Consider the following 23,287-nt stretch of genomic DNA (forward strand, 5'->3'; position numbering starts at 1 on the left):
CTCTCTGAGCCCACCCCTCCTCGGTGACGGTTGGACGCAGGCAGGCAGCGCGTCCCCGCCTTCCCCAGCCAACACAGACCCGACCTGCCCCCGGAGCAGCCTCGGACCTGCCCCGGCTCTCGGGCCCCGGGCGAGTGCGCCCCTCCCTCGGGGCCCGGGGCCCGCGCTGCCCAGCGCCCGCACCCGCGCGGCGACCGCAGAAAACCCTCGCGCTCTCGGCCCGCTCCAGGCCACGGAGACACTGACGTGAGCCCTCGGCCACCCTGCACCCCCGCCGGGGTCGGGGCGCGCGTCCACACTCCCACATTGCACACCTCGGGGTCCACACTATCCCACACATAAACAACCCCTCCCCACCCTACACCACGTCCTCGTCCCTTCACCATCCCCGTGGGCTCTCTTTTCGGCGCCCCCCAAACACGCTGGCACCCATAAGGTGTTAAGGGAAGGGGGGTCACAACAAGGTCTGTGCGGGTTCCCTCCTCATGGTTTTTCAAGCTCCTCCACCTCGAAAGTTACTTCGGATTGAGTGAAGAGACCCGGTCCCCAAATGCGGGGTCTGCGGACGCGAATCGGCAAAACCCCAACCCGGCTTCCGGCTGCACAGAAGCGCGCGCCTCCCCAAAGGGCAGGGCGCGCGGCCGCCCCCGGGGTCCAGCCCTTCGGTGCCTCCTCCTGGCCCCCAGCCCGGCGCGGGCCCTGGGCCGCTCTGGGGAGGTGGCCTGGAGAGGAACGCGCACTGCCGGGCCCAGCCAGGAGGGTGCCGCGGCCGGGGTCACACTTGCCTCCAGCACCCCCGACCATCGCGACATTGGCCCTGGGCAGCCCCAGCGCATACACACCCGGGGGCAGGAAGTTTTTTTTCCCCCTCTTTTCCCCCTTGGAGCAGCGCAGGCGCAAGGGCTCCTGCAGCCTTGCGAGTCCAGACGCGGGAGGCTCCTGCCGCCGCCGCCGCCGCCGCCGCGGGAGCCGAGCCCAGCGTTCCGGGTTCTCGGGCCCCGCTCCCAAGCCCGGCCCGGCCCCGCGCAGCCTCCAGGACCCAGGGTCCCCGGCGCCGCATCCTTGGCGCCCTAGCCTGGCTCTTACCTCCGGCCGCGCCGCTCCGGCCCCGGCCCGACGCGCAGAGAGCCGGGGGTCGCGGGTGGGCGCAGGAGGGCTGATGGATAGGGGACGGCGCCGGCGGGTAGCGGTAGCTGGGGCCGCTCGGGTCCTGGCCGGGAGAAACGGATCCAGGTCCACCTCCTCGCGTTCCTGCTCTCCGTCGTCTCCCCCTTTTCCTTCTCCTCCTCCTCTTCCTCCTCCTCCTCCTCCTCCGCCGCCGCCGCCTCCCGGCAGCCCAGGGAGGATGCCCGGGAGAGGGAAGTCAGTCCTTCTGCCTGTCAGCCTGTGCGGCTACGCGCGGCGCGGCGCGGCTCTCACCGAGGCGGCGGCGGCGGCGGCGGCTCCGGCAGCATCGCCCCCGCCCTCTCCCCGCAGCCGCGGCGGCCGCGGGGCTGGGGCTGCTCCGGGCTCGGGGCTCGGGCTCCGGGCGGGGGCTGCGCTCAGGCGCGGCGGCCGCCGGGGCTGCGGGCTGGCGCTGCGGAGCCGGGGCCGGGGCTGGAGCTGCAGCTAGATCCGCGGCGGCGGGGACGGCGGCGCGGGGGCTGGCGCGGCCGCGGCGCGGGGACCATGCTCCCTTCTGGCTCGCTCCGCTCCGGGTACCGTCTTCTTTAGCTGCGAGGGAGGCGGGCTTCGGCGCGCAGCCAGGGGCGGGCGGAGCCAATCACGGGCGCCGGAGTGGGCGGGGGTGGAGGGTGGGGGAGGCGGGGCGCCCCCGGCCGGGCACCCGGCGCTGCTCCCCGGGCCCGAGGGATCCCCGGCAGCGGCGCGCCCGGCCCGGGCCGGAGTGCCGGCGGGTGTGTCCGTGCGTCCGTCCGCCGCCCCCGCCCCCCTCCCTCCCCCCAGCGGCGGCTCCCGGCGCGCCCGGCTCGGCGGCCGCGCCCGCTCGATGCGCCGTGCGTGGTCCCGGCTGCTCGGCCCCGGCCTCCCGGCCCCGCCGTCCCCGGGTTGGTGGACGCGGCCGAGGCGAGCTCCCCGGCTGCTCTCAACACCTGAGGAAACTGGCGGAAAAGTTTGAGAACGAAAAGTCCAATCGTCTTTCAGCTTCCGCCCTCCCTAGGACACTCCAGCCACGGAAGGGAGCAGGAATTGTTCAAATCTCCGAAGAACCACGACTAGCCCAGCCCGCCCGTCCAGACCACAGGCCCCCTCGTCCGTGCACTCGACTCTCCTCAGTGCACGCGGACTTTCCTGTTTACACTGACCCACTCGAATCCACTCGACCTCGCTGTTTAGTCAGCCCTTACTCAGGCCACACCAGTCTTGCTTGTCTACACACCCGTCCCCCTCTCACGGTCTACACCGACTTTCTCAGCCCCTTCACCTTTCTGTCTACACTTGCCGTCCACACAGATCCTAACGTCAACTCTAACAGGAAAGGTTTGGCTGGAGGCCCGTGGCAGCCCCCAGTGCGGACTTTTCCATTAGGCCAGAACATTCCATTTCAGCACCAGCCATCCCTGGTAACTCTCTAGCTCTGGTTTTTATTCCCTGACCTCTCCCTCCTCCCCTACCTCCCCCTCGTCTGGTTTTGAATTTCAGAGGAAATATATCCCCTACCCGCAGTCTAAATGTAATGTTTGTGGATTTCAACCTCCTCCCCCCACCCCACCCCACCCCACCCCCACCCCCACCCCCACCCGGCTCTCCCTAGTGAAGCTGTGGATGCCTGAGGCCTGGGTAGCAACTGGGGAGGGGTGTGGTAAGGCGGGGAGCGGCGGGCTTCTGGGCTGGAACTGGGAGGAGCCGGCCCGGGGCGGGCTCTGCCGGGCCCCGCCCCCATCCGCTGGGGCCGCGGGAGCACTCGGTCCACAAATCCCCTGCGCTCGGCTCACTCCTGTGATGTCTGACTCCAGGCCTCTGCTCTCCTTGGCTGTAAACTCAGTGCAGGGATTGTGTCTTCTTTAATATCTTGTGGGAAGCAGAGTACAGTGTGGCGGCTGATAAATAATAAATAATAATAATCTACTGAGGGTAGCAGGAGGACTGTCAGCGAAAGGGAATGAGGACACCAGGGAGATGGCACTTTGGTGTCAGAGTAACTGCATTTCCCGCAAGAAGAAAATGTGGAGTAAAGTTCTGGTGTGTGAAGCCTGAGGACAGGGGAGGGGACAAGGCAAGGCACTGCAGGGAGGAATCCACCCGTGATGAGGAGGTCAGCTGGGCAATCCGGTGTCTCTTCAAGAGAGTGCCTGATGGAGGGTGCCTGGGAGGGGAAGCAGTGGGGGAGGGGGGAGTAGGGGAAGGAGAGCTTCCCAAGGGTTCTCAACAACACCTGAAGGGGAAGAGGTGGCTTGAATGCTAAGTACTTAAAATGGTGTATAAAAAGTGATTGGAGAGTAATGTAGATAAGAAAATGGAGAAAAGGCATTAGTTGGGATTTTTTAAAAGACAGGTAACAACAGGTAACACCTCAAGCAATGTAAGGCAAAGAAGAGGGGAACAAAGGCCCAGGGTGAGTTCTTGTTCATTCATGTTGTAGGAAGCCACCCTCTAAATGATCCACATGATTCACTACGTACGAGCAAAAGCAGGAATCCCCTCCGCGGCTACGTTCCGGAGCAGTGGCATGTAGGACAGCTGTACGCGTTATAGAAGTGTAGTCTGGGTGCGCAGGGTCTGGGGTAGGTCGACTTCCGGCGATCTGAGGCACTCCTAATGTCTTACAGACAGTTTTGAATGATCTTCAAATGAAAGAAGGAAATACTCCAAGAGCTCTTCCATAGCTACATCTTTCTAGGTGAAGGTAGAGGATTCTCCCGGTTTGCCTGCTGACTTTATCAAAGGAGAGAGTCCTTGCTGAATCCCCATCTACACAGAAGAAGACAACTTTTGGTCTCTGTGATGCCAAAGATGTCAGTTCCAGAGTGTTGCAACGCCTCCAGGGCTCAAGGTAGATAATGGCTCACTGGGGGTGCCAGCTTGTCAGTAGAATGGGAAAGGATCACACAGGGCTTGTCTACCCTCCCTCCAACCCACCCTCCTTTCATCCCAAGAGCCTCAATGCAAATAAGGATGTCCAGGGTCTGAAGCCAAGATCTTCCTCTGCAGTGGGGCTCTCCCCTGGTGGGACTGTTCAATTTGGACATAGCTGCCTTTGAAGGCCCAGACATGAGCTCCATTTCACCTGCAGCACCGTTGTCCGTGTTATCGGCCCCAATTCCCCCAGGGTCTTGGCGACACATGCTGGACCTGCTTTGTGTAGTGTAAGGGAACTCCTATCTTTCTCCATAGATCTTGCTGATGTCTGGGATCTGTTCTGGGTCATTCACTGTCCTGCTCTGTCGTGTATGGAATCCATGGTTGGCAAGGATCTCGCTTCATGGTAAGTGGGATTTGTTGGGTGTTGCACATGGAAACTTCTTCTGCCCGGGTCCAAAATTTCTCCATGAAGCACAGGACCAGCCATGTGGAATGTGCTTCAAAAGGCAGCCCTCTCTGTCCTGACAGACATGCCCCAAGCTGGGCTCTGGGATCAGGACTAACGTGAAGGAGTGGACTTGTGGCGCACAGGGAAGTAGAATGGAATGTTCTAGAGCATCCATTCCCCTGTTATATGTGCCATCAGACAGGCCAGGGCTGTGCACTGGAAGGGCTACTACTGTCCCCCGGAGAGGCAGCAGAGGAAGCCACATCAGAACTGCCTCGAGCACCCACTGTGACTGAGATGAACTTCCCCCCTTATTTGCATTTATAATAGTAATCGCAACAAAACGATCATTTATTCGGGGACTACTACATCGTAAGCGTTTTACCAGATATTCTACCCACGAAATCTTGTTGGTCATCACAGCAACCTGTGGAGTTAGTGTTACCAGCCCCAAAAGCTGAGTCACGGAGAGGGTAGGTGATCTCCTGAAACCACATATCCCATAAATGGGCAAGCTGGAATTTGAGCCTGGTTGGTTGATTCCAAAGCCTCTGTTCTCTTCACCACACTCAACACATGAATGCAATTTCTTTTGTCATTAGCCTGGTGATTTTCCCTTGGAGTACACAGTGGATGCTGATTTTGCCTTTCTCAGCAGCTGGTCCTGGACCCAGACCTGGAAATCAGTCTTGGGATACAGAGGACTGAGATAGAAGAGGGAAAAACATCACTTTGATTGCTGGACACACAGGTCACTTGGAAGGGTGGACGCCTCATCAGAAACCCTCAGGTCTGAGAGGACATCTGTTTCTAGGAGTGTAGTGGGTGTAAACAGAGCAGGAGCCAGCTTTTCTGTTGGTTGGGATTTTGTATTTGCTGTTTTGTTTTTCTAACATTATTCTCCACTTAAACTACCCCCATTTGACATCAAAAGCATTCATAAATCCTATATAAGTCATTGCCCCTCCAGTGCTTAATCGACCCATAAAAATCTATTTAGCACCTACTGTGTGTCCAGCATTTCAACCCCATGGTGTTGATTAAAGCAGGAAGCAAGAAGTCACAGCTGCTGAATTTTCACTGTAGCCACCCTGCTTTTTGATGTGTCACAAAAGCACATGCTCATCATTCAATCAGCCGTTTGTTGAGGACCTCCTGCACACTCAGCTCTGTATTGGGTGCTCCAGAATACAGGGAAGATGTAATGAGACAGTTTGTTTCCCAAAAGGGGTTGAGGCAGCTGAATACCATACTTGGTTCTCCTTCTTGACAGAGGTTAAGGTAAGAGTGGTTGTTATCAAGAAACATAACTTAGTGATCAGTTGTGGGGAAAAGACTACAAGTGCTGTAGGGTCTAGGGGGTGCCTGGAAGAGCTGGGAGGGTCAGGATGGCTTCCTGGAGGAAGTCAGACTCAGATTGGACTTGAGGAGTGAGGAGGTTTTCATGCGAGGCAGAGGAGCACAGACCAGCCAGAACAGAAGGCAGGGCCTGGGAGGGCAGAGGAGGTAGGATCCCTCAACTGGGGGACTCATGGTATGATAGTTTCTGCAACATGACTTGTTGTTAACAGTCATTTCCTTTGGGTGGAAATGATAGTGTATTTTCCTTCTCTGCCCAAATCAATGGACCATTAGATTCTAAGATTCAGAATAAAGCCAGTGATCTCTCTCTCTCTCCTCTTTTTTCATTCTCGATGGCAGGAATTCAGCACCTTTTTTTAGTACCATTTTTTTTTTTGCAGGTGGCAGAGTGCTAATTAGAGCCACTAACAATTTTCCTGGGTGGTTCTGACTCCCAAACTGTCAGGAAACACTGCTTGGGCATTTTAAGAGAGCAACTGTCCCCATTGATGAAGAGATTCTTCAAACAAGGTGGTCAAAGAAATGGATTTAATTGTTCCTCCCTACATATTTATTGGGTAGTGAATTGTTGACCTTTTTCGATATTTAAGAAGGGGCCAGTGTTTTCCCCATGAGAGTGAAAAAAGAAAACCCAGAGAAAATTCAGAGAGTGAAATGATTGGTAGGATAGGTTGTAAGGAGAGTTTTGTTGGAGTGTTAGAGTATTCTTTGACTCACTGAAGCAGGTTCACTAAAGGGAAAATTCCGGAGACATGGGAGAAGGTTGCATCCTGATAGTTCTTTGCGTACACATATTTTTGAGCTGTTTTTGAGAATAAAGAGGTAAAGGGCCTGCCTGTTCCCTGTTTGACTCCAGAATCCACTGGTGCCACTGTCTTTGATCTCCTTCTGAGTTTTCAGTAGAACTTAGGGCTAGGACCATGTCATTAGTGTGGTCACTTTGAAGCCCTGAATTGGGCCAGAGGCAGGACAGTGACCGTCCAGGGCAGGTGACTGCCCTGCTTTGACTATCTCCAGGACACAGACCCTCATGCTCTCTGCCCTCTGCCGGGACTCAGGCTGCCCAAGAGGGCATCACAGTCCACATGGGCTGTGGGGGGAGCACAGCCAGAGGCAGAGGGATCATAATTCAGAGCCTTTGGTAGCAAATCCCATTTTCATTAGCTATTTAATGAGCATGGTCAGGTCCACGGCTCTGACTCAGGAGTTATTGTTTATTTCCACGTCCCCAGAGCTGAGGCTGCCTGTCATGTTCGCAAAAGCAAAAGGCAGCCCCTCCTCCAGGGGACAAGTTCACTCTTCTCCCCAAAGACAGAGGTGTTGGGAATGAAGCTCCACATACTCTTGGAATCTGAGATATTTGATGTATCTAATAGTTTCAGATATTTTGGAATATGTGACCCTGTATTTCATCTTCACACTTCTCCCCACTAATGTTTGTGAAGCTGCATACACTTTCTGTGAAGCGGGTCTGGGAGGAAGAATTTGTAGGAGGAGGGACCTGTGAGGTCATGTCCAGTGGAAACATGATTGTCAACACTTTGGCCCCAGAGGCTCTGTCCTCAGGGAACTGGAGGCAACAAGGAAGTAAAAAGCAATAGGGCCTGAACTCAGGGTACCTACAGAATATTTACTACGGGCCTTAAGTATAGCCCAAAGTCAGTGATAACGATCATCATCTGGTCCGGGTGCATCTTGCTGTAAGAAAATATGATATATGAAAATTCAGAATGATTTAACAGAAGGGCTTGCCAGTTTGCATTCCAAAAGGACGTATGGGCTTCCCTAAGTGAAGCTTTCCCCTTTGATACATAATCTGTGGCTGATTTATTAGAAATTCTGTTCATATCCAACTGGTCAAAAACACATTCATTTATTTTTATTTACTTAAGGCTTGTCACCTACTTACTTTCAGGTCTTGAGCAACTTACAGGTTAAAACATGGGGCAAAAGGAGACATTTAGGAAAGAAATAGAACAGACAGAATCCAAAGGGAGGAGGTGGGGTTAGAGACATCAAGCATACAAGATGAATGGGTTCTACAATTAGGCTCTCTAAGGAAAAAAAAGGGCACATGTGCTAGGTTACCTGAAGGCACATTTGTATCAGGTAATAAAAGATGTTTTGAATAGAAACTACTTAAAAATCAGAGACTGTTATAAATTGAAGAATGTAGTATTGTTGAGATAAAAGGTTTCTCCTCTAGACTTTTGGAGACAAACGTGGAAAAGTGTAACACTACAGGCCTGTTATGTTAACATTTTTCACTACTTCTAAACCTTTGAAAAATATTTACCCGACGATTTCATTAAAAAAACATTTCAATCCTTTATAGATTTACTTATTGCCAATTCAGGGAAAGGGCTGCAAATCAGACACGTTTCCTTTAGGTGGCTGTGAATTTTCCTAGAAAGCAACAAGTATCTTCTGGCTAAAGTCTAAACCCCTGATAATGTCAATGTAGCTTTAGGTCAATTTCAAAATTAGCCAGAGAGTTCTGGCTAATGTAAAATTTCACTGAAAACAACCAGAACTTAAACATGAGAAGAGGTGGGTTAAAAAACCTAGGAGGGCTTGGAGGGAGTCAGAACAATATTTCGGATCTGAAATATTTGATACCAATCTGCAGATACACACACACACACACACACACACACACACACACACACATATATATCTTAATGTTTATTTTTTATTTTTGAGAGAGAGACAGAGCGTGAGCAGAGGAGGGGCAGAGAAAGAGGGAGACACAGAATCTGAGACAGGCTCCAGGCTCTGAGCTGTCAGCACAGAACCTGACGTGGGGCTTGAACTCGGAACAGTGAGATCATGACCTGAGCTGAAGTTGGTCACTTAACCGACTAAGCCACCCAGGTGCCCCCCTGTACTTAGGGTTTTAAAAGGGTTGCAGATATGACCTCGACATTATAATCAAGGCTCTTTTTCCTGGGAATGAAGATTAACATGTGGTTGTAGATGTGCACATGTTGTTCAAAAGCAACAGAGATGTTAGCTGGGGTGACAGTATATGAAATAATGACATAGTGCTGATGAAAATATCAACAATAGCTGATATTAGCTTAGCACTTACTATGTGCTGGACACTGTTCCAAGTCTTGAAATCTCCTTTTAAAATTGTTTCTTGTGTTCCTTACAACAAAGGATATGAAAATTGGTGAATCATGAGCCCAAGAATTTTAATGCAGACACATAAAGAGACAGGCAGATGCCCCTGTTGTCAGTATGGAATCTGATGCAACCCATGGCCAGATGGGAGATACAGCTGGCTCGTTCTGGACACATGCTTCAAAACCAGAATCAAAGTTGGATGTCCTGTTGTGCCTTTTCACGACCTAGGCATATAGCAGGTACCTGGCCCTGGAAAGCTCTGGGTGTACCTCTCCTGCCAGGGAAGTCTGACTGAAAAGACCCTGGAAGGTAAATTTAGAATGAGAGGGAGAAGCCCAACTGTATCAGTTATCTATGGCTGCATAACACATTTCCCCAAAACTTAGCAGCTTACACAGCATCTACTATCTTACCCAGTGTCTGATGGTCAGGAATCCAGGAGCAGCATGACTGGGTGGTTCTGGCTCAGGATTTCTCATGAGGCTGAAGCTACGGTTATCTGAAGGCTCCACTATGGCAGCAGGATTTGCTTCCAAGCTCACTTGCATGGCTGTTGGCTGGAGACCTCAACTCCTTGCCATGTGGCTTTCTTGATAGGACTGCCTCAAGACCTGGCATCCAGTTTCTCCTTGAATAGAAAGTGATGAGAGCGAGCGAGCAAGAGAGAGAACACAGGACAGAAACTGCCATGTCTTTTATAACTTAATCTCAGATGGGCAATATAGACCAACAGAAGTTTAGTGTGAGAAGGGACACAAGGCTGTGCATACCAGGAAGTAGGATCACTGGGAGCCATTTTGGAGGCTGACTACCACTGCAATGGTCTTAGCCCCCATGATTTCCACACAGGGGATAAGTGGACATGGTAGGACGTATTTTACTGGTTTTCAGTAATTCAGGCTTCTGAAGGTCTACACAAAATCAGAGAATATGATGTGAGACTCCAAAAGGGAAGATGTCTCAAGAATTCTTATTGATAGAATTCTTACAGTATAATTGCAAGTGCTCTCGAAGAAAAATGATAAGGTGAGAGCAGCTGTTGATGAAAGCAGAGTGGCGGTTGGGAACCTCACCTTCGAGTGCAGCTGGCAAAGGAGAGAAGGGGCATCAGTTTAGTAGAGTCACATAGACTCTACGAAGTCTAATTACTGAGGGCAGCAACATTGTAAGGGTAACAAAAAGAGCTTTTCTTATTTGACAGGAGAAGAACATCAAGAAAGGACCCGACCAGTGATTGTGGGAAGTTGTCTCCTACTAAACATTTCTGTAGAGCAAACTCTTGCTGAGAATCACTATGTACCAGGCAAAGTGCCAGGTGCCGAGGATACAAAGATAATAATTAAGAAAAGGTCTCTGCCTTCGAGGATCTCCCAGTCTAACAGAAAGACACTCCTATAAACAAATGCCATACAGCAGGATCAGTGCCATAATGAGATGTAGTGCAGGTAGAGCAGGGACATTAGGAGAGATACTGCCAGTGCTACTTGAGGGCAGGCAGGTCAGGGAAGGCTGTACAGAAGAGATTACACTTGAGCTGAGTCCTGAAGGATGAGCAGGATTTTGCCAAATGAACAGTAGGAGGAAGATGAGAACAAGAATGGCCAAAAACACAGACGTGCGCAAGCAGGGCAGGCCGGAGAAGCTGCTGGTGTTTCATAAAATTAGAGCAAGGTGGAGAGTGCAGATGGGCTAGAGAGGCTCTGCACTGGGGGTGCACAGGGCAGTGTTGGTCTAAGTGGGGTCCTACACCTGGGAGGCTTCTGAAAATGCAGACTCCCCCAAGCCCAATCCTATGTCCACATCAACAGATTGTTCACCTTAACCATTTTCTCTTCTTCCTGGATTAGACTACATTTCCCAGTTTCCTTTGCAGTCAGACTATACTTCCCAGGCTCCTTTGCAGTTGGACTACACATCCCAGCCTCCTTTTCATTTAGACTATATTTCCCAGTCTTCTTTAGAGTTAGGTGCACTCATGTCAATGGAATATGAATGGAAGTAAATACGTGCCATTTCCAGACCTAACCCATTAATATCTGCCCCGAATGTTCTCCATTACCTTGTCCTTCTCTCCATGTAGATGAAGGTGAGCACAGGGATCTTGGAAGCCACATGTTGAAGAAGGCAGCGCAACAACACTGAGGAAGCCCTGGGTCTCTGCATTATTGTTTAGAGAGGGTTGCTCACTGATCTGAAACACCAATATTTGAGCTTCATGGGAATAAGAAATAAAACTCTATCGTGCCTGAGCAATTCTAAATTTTGGGGTTTGTTTGTTTTTGCAGCTGGTGTTACCCTAACTAATACAGCAGTTGACTTGACTTCTGAGAGAGGAATTCTCTGGAGAATCTGCCTTTTTAACAAGTACCCCAGAGAAGTTTGAGAGTCACTGATGTAGGGCAAAGAGGAGCCCACCACTCGTGAGTGGCAGACCAAGTAACATGATGCTATTTGCATTCTGGAATGGCAGTGAGAAAGCAGAATTTTACCTCTTTCTTCTTTGCCAAGGAGAGCAATCTACTGACTAAAAAGAAAAAGAAAACTGTGGTAAGAGAAAATTGAAGTTCAAGATGAGTAAAGAGATTATAACAAGCGCCAACCTGCTGTAAATGAGCTCAAGTCTCTTGGCCGGGACAAATTACACTCCAGGGAGTAGAGAACTCACCACTGACGCTGTAGAGTCTCTACTGATAATCTTTAAGAAGCATGGAGACTGGGAGAGAAAATGGAACACTTGAGAAGCAAAAAATGTAGCTTTTCTTAATGGGGGGGGGATGATTCTGCACATTACAAAAGGGGGGCTATCCTACCCACGTCATTCAGCTGAGTATTTAAGGTTGATTTGTGAGCACATGAAAAATGGAGAATCCTCTAGAAGCCCATGCGGCTTCTTAAAGAGCAAGTCACAAGGTAACGATATTCCCAGTTTGGTGATAGGCTTGCTAGATTACTATGTCAGGGAATTGTATTAGTTAGGGTAGAGGCAAAGCATACCTCAGCTCAGTATTTGTCAAGGAATCTCATGAGAAATTTGTGCACAAGACAAAGCAAATTGTAACTTTAGCTGGTACGCATAGTAGGTGAATTTAGAACTGTTTCGTGGCCATACCGGAAGATGCTGATCCACCTGTGTGAAAGTAAATCTCTGGTGAAAGGCCACAATCGTGGTTCCATCAGACACTTTTACTGGTGATGCAGACATAGATAACTTGGTGAATAGTTAACCAATCTTCAGGTGACATGTGGAGAATACATTAGTTGGCATAACAAGGCCCAAGGAATAGGCCGGGGCACCAAGATATGAGATGAAAGAGACAAATGGTAGGATCAAGCATGCGGGTCCAAACAATCCACCTGCACAGGTTCAGGGCTAAAGATGTAGTAGCTTCGGTTTGAGAGAAAAATACGGGAATGTGGTACCAATGGGCAGTGTGGTTCAGCTGCTCAAAGCCCAGAATGGACTCAGAGATTCGCTGTGAGGCCTCTGGGCTTAGCTGAGTCCTGTGTGCGGTTATCTGAAGGGTGACAGGAGCAGAGGGGCCCATGCAGGTTTCACGGGGTCTCTGCTGGGCCGATTTTGGGTCCATGTGAGCATGAACTCCCTGCAACCATCTTGCTGCTGTCCCAAGGGATGGGCTGCTCGGGAGACAGGAGGACCTGTCAAGGGACACGACCAAGTGGAAAGAGAAAGTCCCTCAGCAGGACATCATGGAAGGAATGAAGGGTATTTGACCACTAAATAAATAAATAAATAAATAAATAAATAAATAAATAAATAAAAAGTAAAAGTCCCTCCAAATATTAGTAGCTGCTAATACCGGCTGTCATTTTTTTTTTTTTTTGAGAACTTAAAACGTGCTAAGTGGGCTCAAAAGCTCTGTATTAGTTTCCTTTTGCCGCTGTAACAAATTACTAGAAAATTAGTGGCTTAAAACAATACAAATGGTTCTGGAGATCAGAAGTCCAAAGTCACAGTGTCTGTAGGGCTATGTCCCTTCCGGAAGTTCTAGGGGAGGATCCTTTCTCTTGCCTTTTTCGGCTTGAAGAGCCTGTCCGCCTTCCTCAGCTTCTGGCCCCTTCCTGCGTCTTCAAAGTCAGCATACCGTCTTCAAATCTCTGTCTACCCTTCTTTCTCTCTGCTTCTGGTATCATATCTCTTCTGACCTTGATCCTCTTACCTCCCTCTCTGAAGGACCCTTGTGGTTATATTATTTTGGGCTCACCCAGATAATCTAAATTCAACTCCCCATCTCAAGGGCCTTAGCTTAATCACATCTGTCAAGTTCCTTTTGCCTTGCAAGGTACCATGCCCACAGGTTTGGGAGAACGGGACGATGACATCTCTGTGGGGGTGGGGGAATTCTCATTGTGTCGACCATGAGCTCGTTTTGTGTATATCGTCTCATTTAATTTAATCCCTCACTGTCTTGAAGATTTGGGCATTAGTTCCACTTAACAGATGGAAAATCAGAGCCGCAGGAGGGTTAAGTAACACACTGCACCACCGTAAAACAGTGCGGCTGGGCTTCGAACTGGGAGCTGACTCTAAAAGCTGGGATTGTTACCAGCCTGATGCTGCAGTGCATGTAATGTTATCATTCTTAGAGCCCATAATTCTGAGCACTAATAATCATTTTTATTTAATGGTGTTAATTTAGTGGTGACATTAATGCAGCTTGTTTTTCTAAAATGTCACCTAAGTCAGACATTTCCAGCGACTCTGAAATTTAACTGGCCTCCCCTGGTTTCCCCTCAGCATCCCCAGCCTGTAGCAATTCCCCCTCCTGGATTTTGTCACCTTGGGCCTCCTCAGCTACAGGAGTTTGGAACAGTGTTATTTTCTGAATTCAGATCTGACAATCTTTGTAGACTAAAGGTTACACAGCTGTAAAAGTTTGTTTTTAACCCAAAGTAACAGCATTGTCAGGGAGAGTGTAAAGAGATTCCCAGAAATGCAGGTTAAGAACCTAGCGATTCAGCAAGGCAGCGGGAGCAGCATTGCGGCGGTGGCATTTAGGTCCCAGGGCAGACGTAAAAGTGGCAGCATCTGGTTGAAGCCTGCTTTCCCCCAGCACTGGAGCTCAGTCCCTGCAGCGATGGGCAGTGGAGGTGTCTCCTGCTCAGGACTTCTGGGCTGGAACATTTCTTTCAACATCTGAACATCCACAGCCTCATCCACCCCACTGTGAAACAGAGAGAGAGAAGCCAGTGGCCCTGTTTACACATGAGACCCTGAGGCTCAGAGCTGTGCGCCAGGTCACCTGACCAACTCGTGGCAGAGACTGGACCCAAAGTCAAAGGTCCCGGGTTCTAGTCCTGGCTCTGCCACTAGCTGCCGCTCTGGGACAATGAGTGCAGCAATGAGCATGTCATGCCTTTCTCTGGTCATCTTTCCAGGGTACTCCCAGTTGACCATTAGGAACACAGTGTGTCGTCACTGTCTGCACCCCACCTGTAGCCAGTTCTCACTGTGCTTGATGGTGCCAGGCTGGGCCCTGGGTCAGAGCTGAGTTGGGTTGAGCTGAGCCTAGCCTGGCTGGAGAGAGGCCCCGGGCACATGTCGGGGAGGGGGTCTCCGACGACACCAGGAATTATTTGCCAGCAAGAGATTCCACAGGGTAGAGGAAGGGCTTGGCTGGGGGTGGACCCTGTGAACTGACTGGGATGCTGAGCCGTGGCTGTTTGGCTGGAGAGGACAGAATGGCCCCGAGTCCATGGGGTCCAGTTCTATTCAATTGCTGGGACCCAGCTGGCCCTCCTGGCACGTGGTTTCTAGACGGTTCATACAGCAGTGTGATGGTGGCTTTTATCAAGCTTATGCAATAAGGGTGGTGTTGATTGGGCACCTTAGAGTCTAGAAGGAAAGGTTTTGAATAAATTGTCTATGCACCGGGCTAGAATGGACAGAAACTGCCCTTACTAAAAACCTATTTTATGCCTGGTACTGGCTGGGTGTTCACTGACCCTTAGTGAAACATTTCCCAACAGGAGGCTTGATTTCTTAAAAGTAACATTCTGTTGCTGACTTGCGTTCTTTGTTTAGCTTGTGGTCCACTAGGATTCTTAGATCTTCTTTTCTCCACACTTGCACCTACCTTTTGTATAGTTGCCATCTTTCCCTGGAATATTTCCTTCTCAACACTCAACATTCCTATGACAAAAGGGTGGAGACAGAGGAAATAATTTTTTAAATGTTCAGTCGATTTTGTTTTTTTCCTTTTTTCTCCCAAACAGTTCTATTGAGTTATAATTTACAGACCATAACATTTACCCATTTTAAGTGTGCAATTCAATCAATTTTAGTAAATTTACAGAGATGTGCAACCATCACCACAAGCCATTTTAGAACATTTCCATCACCAGAGGGAATAATTTAAGGGCACAATACAAGAAATATGGGTTTATTCAACCTGCTTGAACATGCATTTCTGAAATTATTGTACTTAAAATCTGTCAGCAAATTTTGAGTTACTTCATGGTATACTTTTGCAAAAAAAGCAAAATGAAGTGGAAGGAAGAATTTCTGTGCCTGAAATCTTAAGAAACCATTATCCATTTTGCAGATCACTTCATTAATAAACAGATTATTACAAAAGTAATTATTTTAGAGATGGCAAGTGCCATTAGCTAATACTATGTTGTTGTCTATTGGGACTTATAAAAAGTCTTTTTAATTTGCTCTTCAGAAATCACTTACACCCACAAAACCACTTCAGTCAACAAAATACATCTAGGTATGGGCAAACCTTAGTTACCATGGCAAAAACAACTTTATCTTTTTACCTTTTTAATTTGCTTCCAGTGAGATTTTCTTTCCTCCCCAGAAATCCCTATTTTTGGAAGGGCTTGTCTGGTGAAGCCCATCCCTCTGTAAAAGCGGCCACCCTCTGGCATGGAAGGCACCATTCAGCAGTCTTCTGATCCTTTAGGGGTGACACATACACTCAATAATGAATGCCCGGATGGTTTTGTTGTAAGTACCCATTTTTGAAAGCCCAATAGTTAGAAGATTCAGAATTGGCTGCTGGCTCCTCTGTTAGGTACCTTTGCTTGGATGGGCTGACCCCTCTAATAGGAATTATTGGATGGGGTAAACCCCTTTTCTTCTAATCTTACGTTCTGTCCTCCTTATGCTATGAATCCATTGAACATAGAGAATGGTTTATCCCCAAGTAGAAGAGAAATCATTCTTCCAATAAAGGCATAGGAAAGGCACGATCCTAGGTTGGAAGCTCTTAAAATGCTCTCAAGTTCTATTTGTAAGAGTGTATTGGGGTTAAACGCTGTACTGCTGTCTGATTTTTGTTAGAAAGAGACAAACGCCCAGAAACAAAATTGCATCAGAGACTTACTTAGTATTTATTTGTAAGATTAAAATATGAAGTCATTATACATTCAGAGAAGTGCACAATATTAAGGATGCCTCCTGATAAATGTTTACATAGGGAACACACTCTGATCAAGACAGAGAACACTGCACACAGTCCTAAAGTCCCCGTGTGCCCTGCCCAGCATTCCCTCCACAGGGACACTCTGTTGACAGAGTAGTCAACATCTATCTTCTGTCAAAAATATATTTGTGTTGCCATATAAATGGAATCACACAGTTCAGTAGACCCCTCTTCTCCATGGTTTCACTTTCTGAGGCTTCTATTTCTGTGGTTTCAGTTACTCAAGGTCAACTGGTGTCTGGAAGAAGATAATCCTCCTGACATACCGTTAGAAGGTCAATAACAGCTGAATGCTACGTCATAACACCTACAACGTGCCCCTCATTTTATCTCATTACATGGACATTTCCTCATCTCATATCATCACAAGAAGGATGAATCCAGTACAATAAGCTATTGAGAGAGAGAGAAACAGAGAGAGGGAGAGACCACATTCGCATAACTTTTTATTATAGTATATTGTTATTACTCTCATATCTTATTATTAGTTATTGTTATTAATCCCTTAATGTGCCTAATTTATAAATTAAACTTTGTCATAGGTATGTATGTATGTATAGGAAAACAAACATATTACATGTAGGTTTGATACTATCCATGGTTTCAGGCCTCCACTAGGGGTCTTGGAACATACCCCTGAGGATAAGGGGGAGGACTGTATGTATCTTTTTGTATCTGACTTTTCTCACTCAACATAAGCATCTGTGAAATTCATCTATGTTGTTGCCTATAGCAGTAGTTTAGTTTTTACACTGTTGTATATAGTATTTCCATTGTATGACGATACTATGGTATAGTTAGCCTTTCTATTATTGAGGGACATTGGGGTAGTTTCTAGTTTTGTTTTGTTTTTTTTTCTAGTTTTTATCTATTAGGGATAGTGTCCCTATAAACATTTCTAAAAACCAAAACAAAAAATATTATTTATTTATTTTGAGAAAGAGAGAGAGAGAGAAAGTGAGTAAAGGAGGGCACAGAGAGAGAGGGAGAGAGAGAATCCCAAGCAAGCTCCATGCTGTCTGCACAGAGCCCAACATGGGCTTTGATTCCATGAACCACGAGATCATGATCTGAGATCAAGAGTCAGACACTCAACCGACTGAGCCACACAGGCTCCCCTCTATGAACACTTTTTACACATTTTTCTGTGCACCTAGGTAGGCATATCTATTAGAGTAGAATTGCTGAATCAAGGGAATGCAATGTTTAGTTTTAGTGGATAGGATAATTAAGACTTTCTAATTATTCTTGTGTCAATATTTTCAGGTTTTGATTTTATAAAAAGAATTTGTCCATTTCATCTAAATTATAAAATTATTGGCATGAAGTTATTTGTAGTTATTTTCTCATTGCCCCTTTGATGATTGTGTGAATTTCTAGGGATGACACCTTTTTTCATTAGTGATATTAATAGTGTGTTTCTTTTTTTCTTGATCAATCTTTCCAGGGATTTGTAAATTTTATTATTCTTTTCAAAGAACCAATTTTGACTTAGTTTATTTTTCTCTATTCTATATTTTTTCTACTTCATTTTTGCTCATATCTTTATTATTTCTTTCCTTCTAATTAATTTACCTTATTTGATGTTGTTTTCTAACTCCTGGAGGTAGTCACTAGATCACTGATTTTCCACCATTATTTTTTTCTAAAATATATATTTAAAGGCCTAAATTGTTTCCTTAGGTTTAGTTGAAGCTCTATGATACAGATTTTTGACATGTTTCTTCTTCATTATTATCCAGTTCAGAGTATTTTCTAATTTCCATGGAAATTTCTAATTTCTGATTTGGCTTGTGAATCATGGGTTATTTGGAAGTGCTGTTTAATAATTTCCAAACATTTGAGGATTTTAAGTGTTTCATATTATTTCTAGGATTTTTCCCACTCTATTAAGAGGACAAGATATTCTGTTTAATTTCAATCCTTTGCAATTTATTGACATCTGCCTTGTTATTCAGAATATGGTTTATTTTGTTAAATGTGCCATGAACCCTTGAAAATAATGTAATCTGGGGTGCTTGGGTGGCTCAGTTGGTTGAGTGTCTGACTATTGATTTCAGCTCAGGTCATGATCCTGGGGTTGTGGGATCAAGCCCTGCATCAGGCTCTGCACTGACATCATGGAACCTGCCTGGGATTCTCTCTCTTTCTCTCTCTCTGCCCCTTCCTCCCCCCCCCCCCCCGTAAATAAATAAACATTTAAAAAATAATGTAATCCTGCTCTTGTTGGGTTCAGTGTTTTACATATGTCAACAAGGTCAAGTTTGTTTATCAGGCGGTTCTAGTCCCCTTTATCTTGACTGATTCATTGTCTGATTAGTCTATCAGTTGTTGAAAATGGATTTGAAATCTTCAACTATGCTATTGGATTTACTTGTTTTTCCCTTTAGTTCTGTCTGAGCTCTGCATGTTTTAAGTTTTCTTTTCAGATACATACACATTTCGTATTATTAAATCTTCCTGTTGAATTGAATTTTTGTTATTGTGAAATGCTTCACTTTATCTCTGGGAATACTTCTTGCCTTAAACTCTTGCTTTGTCTGATAACAGTATAGATAAACCAGCTCTCTTTTGGTTAGTGTTTCCTAGGCATATTGACTTTCAATATTTATGTGTCTGTCTTCCATAAGCAACATATAGTTGGGTCTTGCTGTTTTGTCTTGTTTTTCTGGTCTGACAGTCTTTTCATTGTAATTGGATAATTGAGTCCACTTATGTTTAACAAATTCCCAAATTTTTTGCTGTTAATCCTATCATCTTATTATTTGTTTTAAATTTGCTTTATCTGGTTTTTGTTCTTGTTTTCTTTTCTGCTGCCTTCTTTTAATAAAATGCTTTTCAATATTCTAATTCCTCCATTAGTGTGTTAGTTATAAATTCTTTTATTATTTATTTAGTGTTACCCTAGGGCAGGGTTTGGCATACTTTTTTTTTTCTGTGAAGAGACAGATGGTAAATATTTTAGGTGTAGAGGGACGTACACAGCCTCCGACTCCCTCCTCCCCCTCTCATCTTTCCCTCCTCCTCCTTCTTCAACTATTCTTTAAAAATGCAAAACCAGGGCACCTGGGTAGCAAAGCTGGGTTAGGGGATTAGATGGGTTAAGCGTCTGATTCTTGATTTTGGCTCAGGTCATGATCTCATGGTTTGTGAGTGAGTGAATTTGGGCTCCACATCAGGCTCTGCGCTGACAGTGCAGAGCCTGCTTGGGATTCTTTCTCTTTCTCTGCCCCTCCCCCTGCTGCTCACATGTCTGCTCTTTCTCTTTCTCTCTCTCAAAATAAATAAATAAACCTTAAAAAATTAAAAAATAAAAATGCAAAACCATTCTTAGCTCCCAAGCTGTTTAAAATAGGCTTTGGGCTGGATTTGGATGTGGGTGATAATTTGCCTAACTCTGCTATAAATACACCATATGCCTTCACAGAATCTACTATTCAGTTAATAATTTTACTACTTCCTGGACAATATGTGGACCTTACAACACCTTAATACCATTTCCCCAACTCCATTGTTCCTTTTCTCCTGTTTTGGTCATGTATTTTACTTCTTTATACATTTGAAATCCCATAAGACATTATAATTTTTATTGTTTTAAATAGTCAATACTCATTTTGATTTGCTCTTATATTTACCACATATGGTGCTCTCTATTGCTTTCTGCATTACTTTTCTTCCAAGTGGGATTGTTTTATCAGAATAACTTCCCTTAGTATTTCTTTTCATGTATATCTATTGATAATGCATTTTCTTATTTTTTATTTGCTTGGCATTTTTATTTGTCTTCATTTTTAAGGGTATTTCCACTGGATGTAGAATTCTAGACTGGCAGTTACTTCCTCCCCCTCCACAGCCTTTTAGCTCTGTCATTCTATTGTCTTTTGGCTTCTATTGTTTGTGTACAATGGGTCTTATTACTGCTCCTGTTGAATTTTTTTCTCCCCTGACTATTTTAAGATGTTTCTTTTTATCTTTATGTTTTTGAAGCTTTACTATAATGTGCCTTTGTGCAGTTTTGTTTGATTTTGTGTGCTTGTGTTTGTTAATGCTTCTTGAATCTGTATATTCTGGGTATTTGGCTCTTCAAATACTGATCCTGGCCCATCTGCTTTCCTCTGGGATTCAAATTCCACACATGCGGGTTGTTTTCACTATATCTTTGTTTTCACTGTATCTTTGTTTTCACTGTATCTTTGATGCTCTTTTCCTCTTTCTTTTTTCTTTCTCTGTCCCTCTTTTTGTGTATATATATATATATATATATATATATATATATATATGTATATGTGTGTTTAATCTGTTTTCTTCTGTTTCAATTTGAATATTTTTCTACTGATCTATTTTCCAATTTACTAATCCTCTTTTCTGTTGTGTCTAATCTGCTGTTAAACCTATCTCTTGCTTATTTATTGAATCTTAGTTTTAGTTATCAAATTTCCCAGATCTAGAATTTTTGTTTGCTTCTTTTAGAATGGATTCCAGGTTTCTATCTTTCCATCTACTTGTTTAAATATATTAATGCTAGGTTTATAGTCTTTGATAACTACAGTATCTGGGTCACCTATATGTTTTTCTACAGTCTTTTGTTTTTTAATTTGGTTTTATTTCCTAGCAAGCTGTATAATTTTTGATTGAATGCTAGATATTGAGAATGAAGAATTACTGAGGGTCTGGATAATTTTGTCTTCCTTTGGAAAGGAATTTTTTTTTTTTTCCTAGCAGGCAGAACACCTTGATCCTGTCAGGAATTGAGATACTTTGAAGCTGGATTTTAGGCTTTGTGAGGGCTGGTCTCTGCCTGGCTTGTCTTGTCTCTTAGGGTATAATCCTTCATCTGTCTCAATAAAAATCTAGGTTATTCATGGCAATGTCTTCTCTTTGGTGGGCCCTAAACATCAATATTTTTTCTCCTTAGGACTTGGAGACTGCTCAAACTCTGACTGGTTTTTCAGCCTTTTAGAAGCTGTTTACTGCTTAGTTTCTTGGCTGCTTGCCTATCATGTGGAAAGCTTAGGAATGAGAAAATTCCTTGAGGGGAAATCAAATACAGAATGCCTGGCTTATTTCTATACAGGCTTTTTCTCTAGGATAAGGGTTCCCTATGTTCTGGCTACCCCTTGAGAACTGGCAAATGCCCAGAAGGGAAAACATGAGGGAAACTTAGGTTTTACTCACTGCATTTCCCTTTTCTCCAGAATCTTGGCATCTAAAGTCCTGCCTGCTTTTAATCTCTGATGACTTTTAACAGCTATTTTATGCAATATATTTAGCTTTTATAGTTGCTCTCTGTCAAAGACTCTAGAGATTTATCGTTTGTTCGTTTTTGAATTTTGAGATTCATATTTTATTTACAAGCAAATGAAGGATGTCTCCTAATGGGCACCTGGGTGGCTCAGTCAGTTGAGCGACCTACTCTTGGTTTTGATTCAGGTCGTGATCTCATGGTTTGTGAGTTCGAGCCCCACATCAGGCTCTGTGCTGACAGTGTGGAGCCTGTTTAGGATTCTCTCTCTTTCTCTGCCCCTCCTCAGCTGGCTGTTGCACTCTCTTTCTGTCTCTCAAAATAATAATAATAATAATAATAAAGGATGTCTCCTGTAATGCTAATATGGGACAAGAAGAGTAATATGAAGAAGTAGTTGCTGGCTCCACAGTGATGTGTGAAAGGAGCCCATGCCACTTGAAAAAAAATTTTTTTTAATGTTTTTATTTATTTTTGAGACAGAGAGAGACAGAGCTTGAGCAGGGGAGGGGCAGAGAGAGAGAGGGAGACACAGAATCCAAAGTAGGCTCCAGGCTCTGAGCTGTCAGCACAGACAGTGGGGTTTGAGTTCGATGTGGGGCTCGAACTCACGGACTGTGAGATCATGACCTGAGCTGAAGTCAGACGCTTAACCGACTGAGCCACCAGCTGCCCCAGCCACTTTTTTTTTTTAAACAATGGTTTTGCCATTAAAAAGGGGGAAAAATCCACATGATTTCTTCATGATGCACATATGAAAGAATCAAAATAAAAACGAGTTTTCAAAACTCTACAGTTTCCAGTCAAATATGTGAGGTGGCCAGAATGTCATTTTCATTCAGTGACTGCCCCTCCTCCCCAAGAGCAATAGCCTCTGAACAGCTAACCGACTTAATGCTCATTGAGGGTATCTGCCTGAGGAATGGAGAGACCCTGATCCTTCAGAGCCTGGTCTGCTCCTCTACCCTTTGTTCTCCCAGGATTTCTTCAACGGACACTTGCCGGCGGGGTGTGTCGCTCTGCATTTCCAAGTCTGTTTCTCTTAGTAGGACCACATTTCCTCTTCTGACCACAAAAATCCCTTGAGGAATATCACTGTACTTTTTTACCCAATAAATATGCTCCAAAGTCTGAAAGGTAGCACTAAATTAGCAAATTTATCAATGCTTCTTATAAAACTGATAAGTGTCCTTCTGTCTCAAAGCAAGATCAAGTGCTTTTTGTCCACGTCCTTGGTGAGCCTGGTGGTGCTGGGCCTATAGTTCATTCTGAGCTGAGATAAGACTGTAGTGTAGAGTGGAGGTGAGCCAGCACATCTAACACCTCCTTCTTTCTACCGCAGTTACCGCCTGGCAAGACTGGGACAGGAACCCTGACCAGGAATAGCATGTCTGTCCAAGCTTTTAGCAGCCAAGGCCTACTGGAAACCCCTCTAGAGATTTGTTAGTTTTTTACTTTTTAAAGTTTATTTATTTTGAGAAAGAGACAGAGTGAGTGGGGGAGGGGCAGAGAGAGGGAGGGAGAGAATCCTAAGCAGGCTCCATGGTGTCAGCACAGGGCTCGAACACACAAACCTTGAGATCATGACCTGAGCCAAAACCGAGCTGAAAGCTTAACTGACTGAGCCACTCAGGC

At 45.9% G+C, this 23,287-nt stretch overlaps 1 pseudogene; it reads right to left on the bottom strand.

Moving 5' to 3' along the window:
• Window positions 1–22,543: 22,543 nt before the first annotated feature.
• LOC102964517 lies at window positions 22,544–22,919 on the bottom strand (annotated as a pseudogene).
• Window positions 22,920–23,287: the final 368 nt, after the last annotated feature.

Source organism: Panthera tigris, chromosome A3 (assembly GCF_018350195.1).
Source record: "Panthera tigris isolate Pti1 chromosome A3, P.tigris_Pti1_mat1.1, whole genome shotgun sequence".
In the NCBI taxonomy this organism is placed as follows: Eukaryota; Metazoa; Chordata; class Mammalia; order Carnivora; family Felidae; genus Panthera; species Panthera tigris.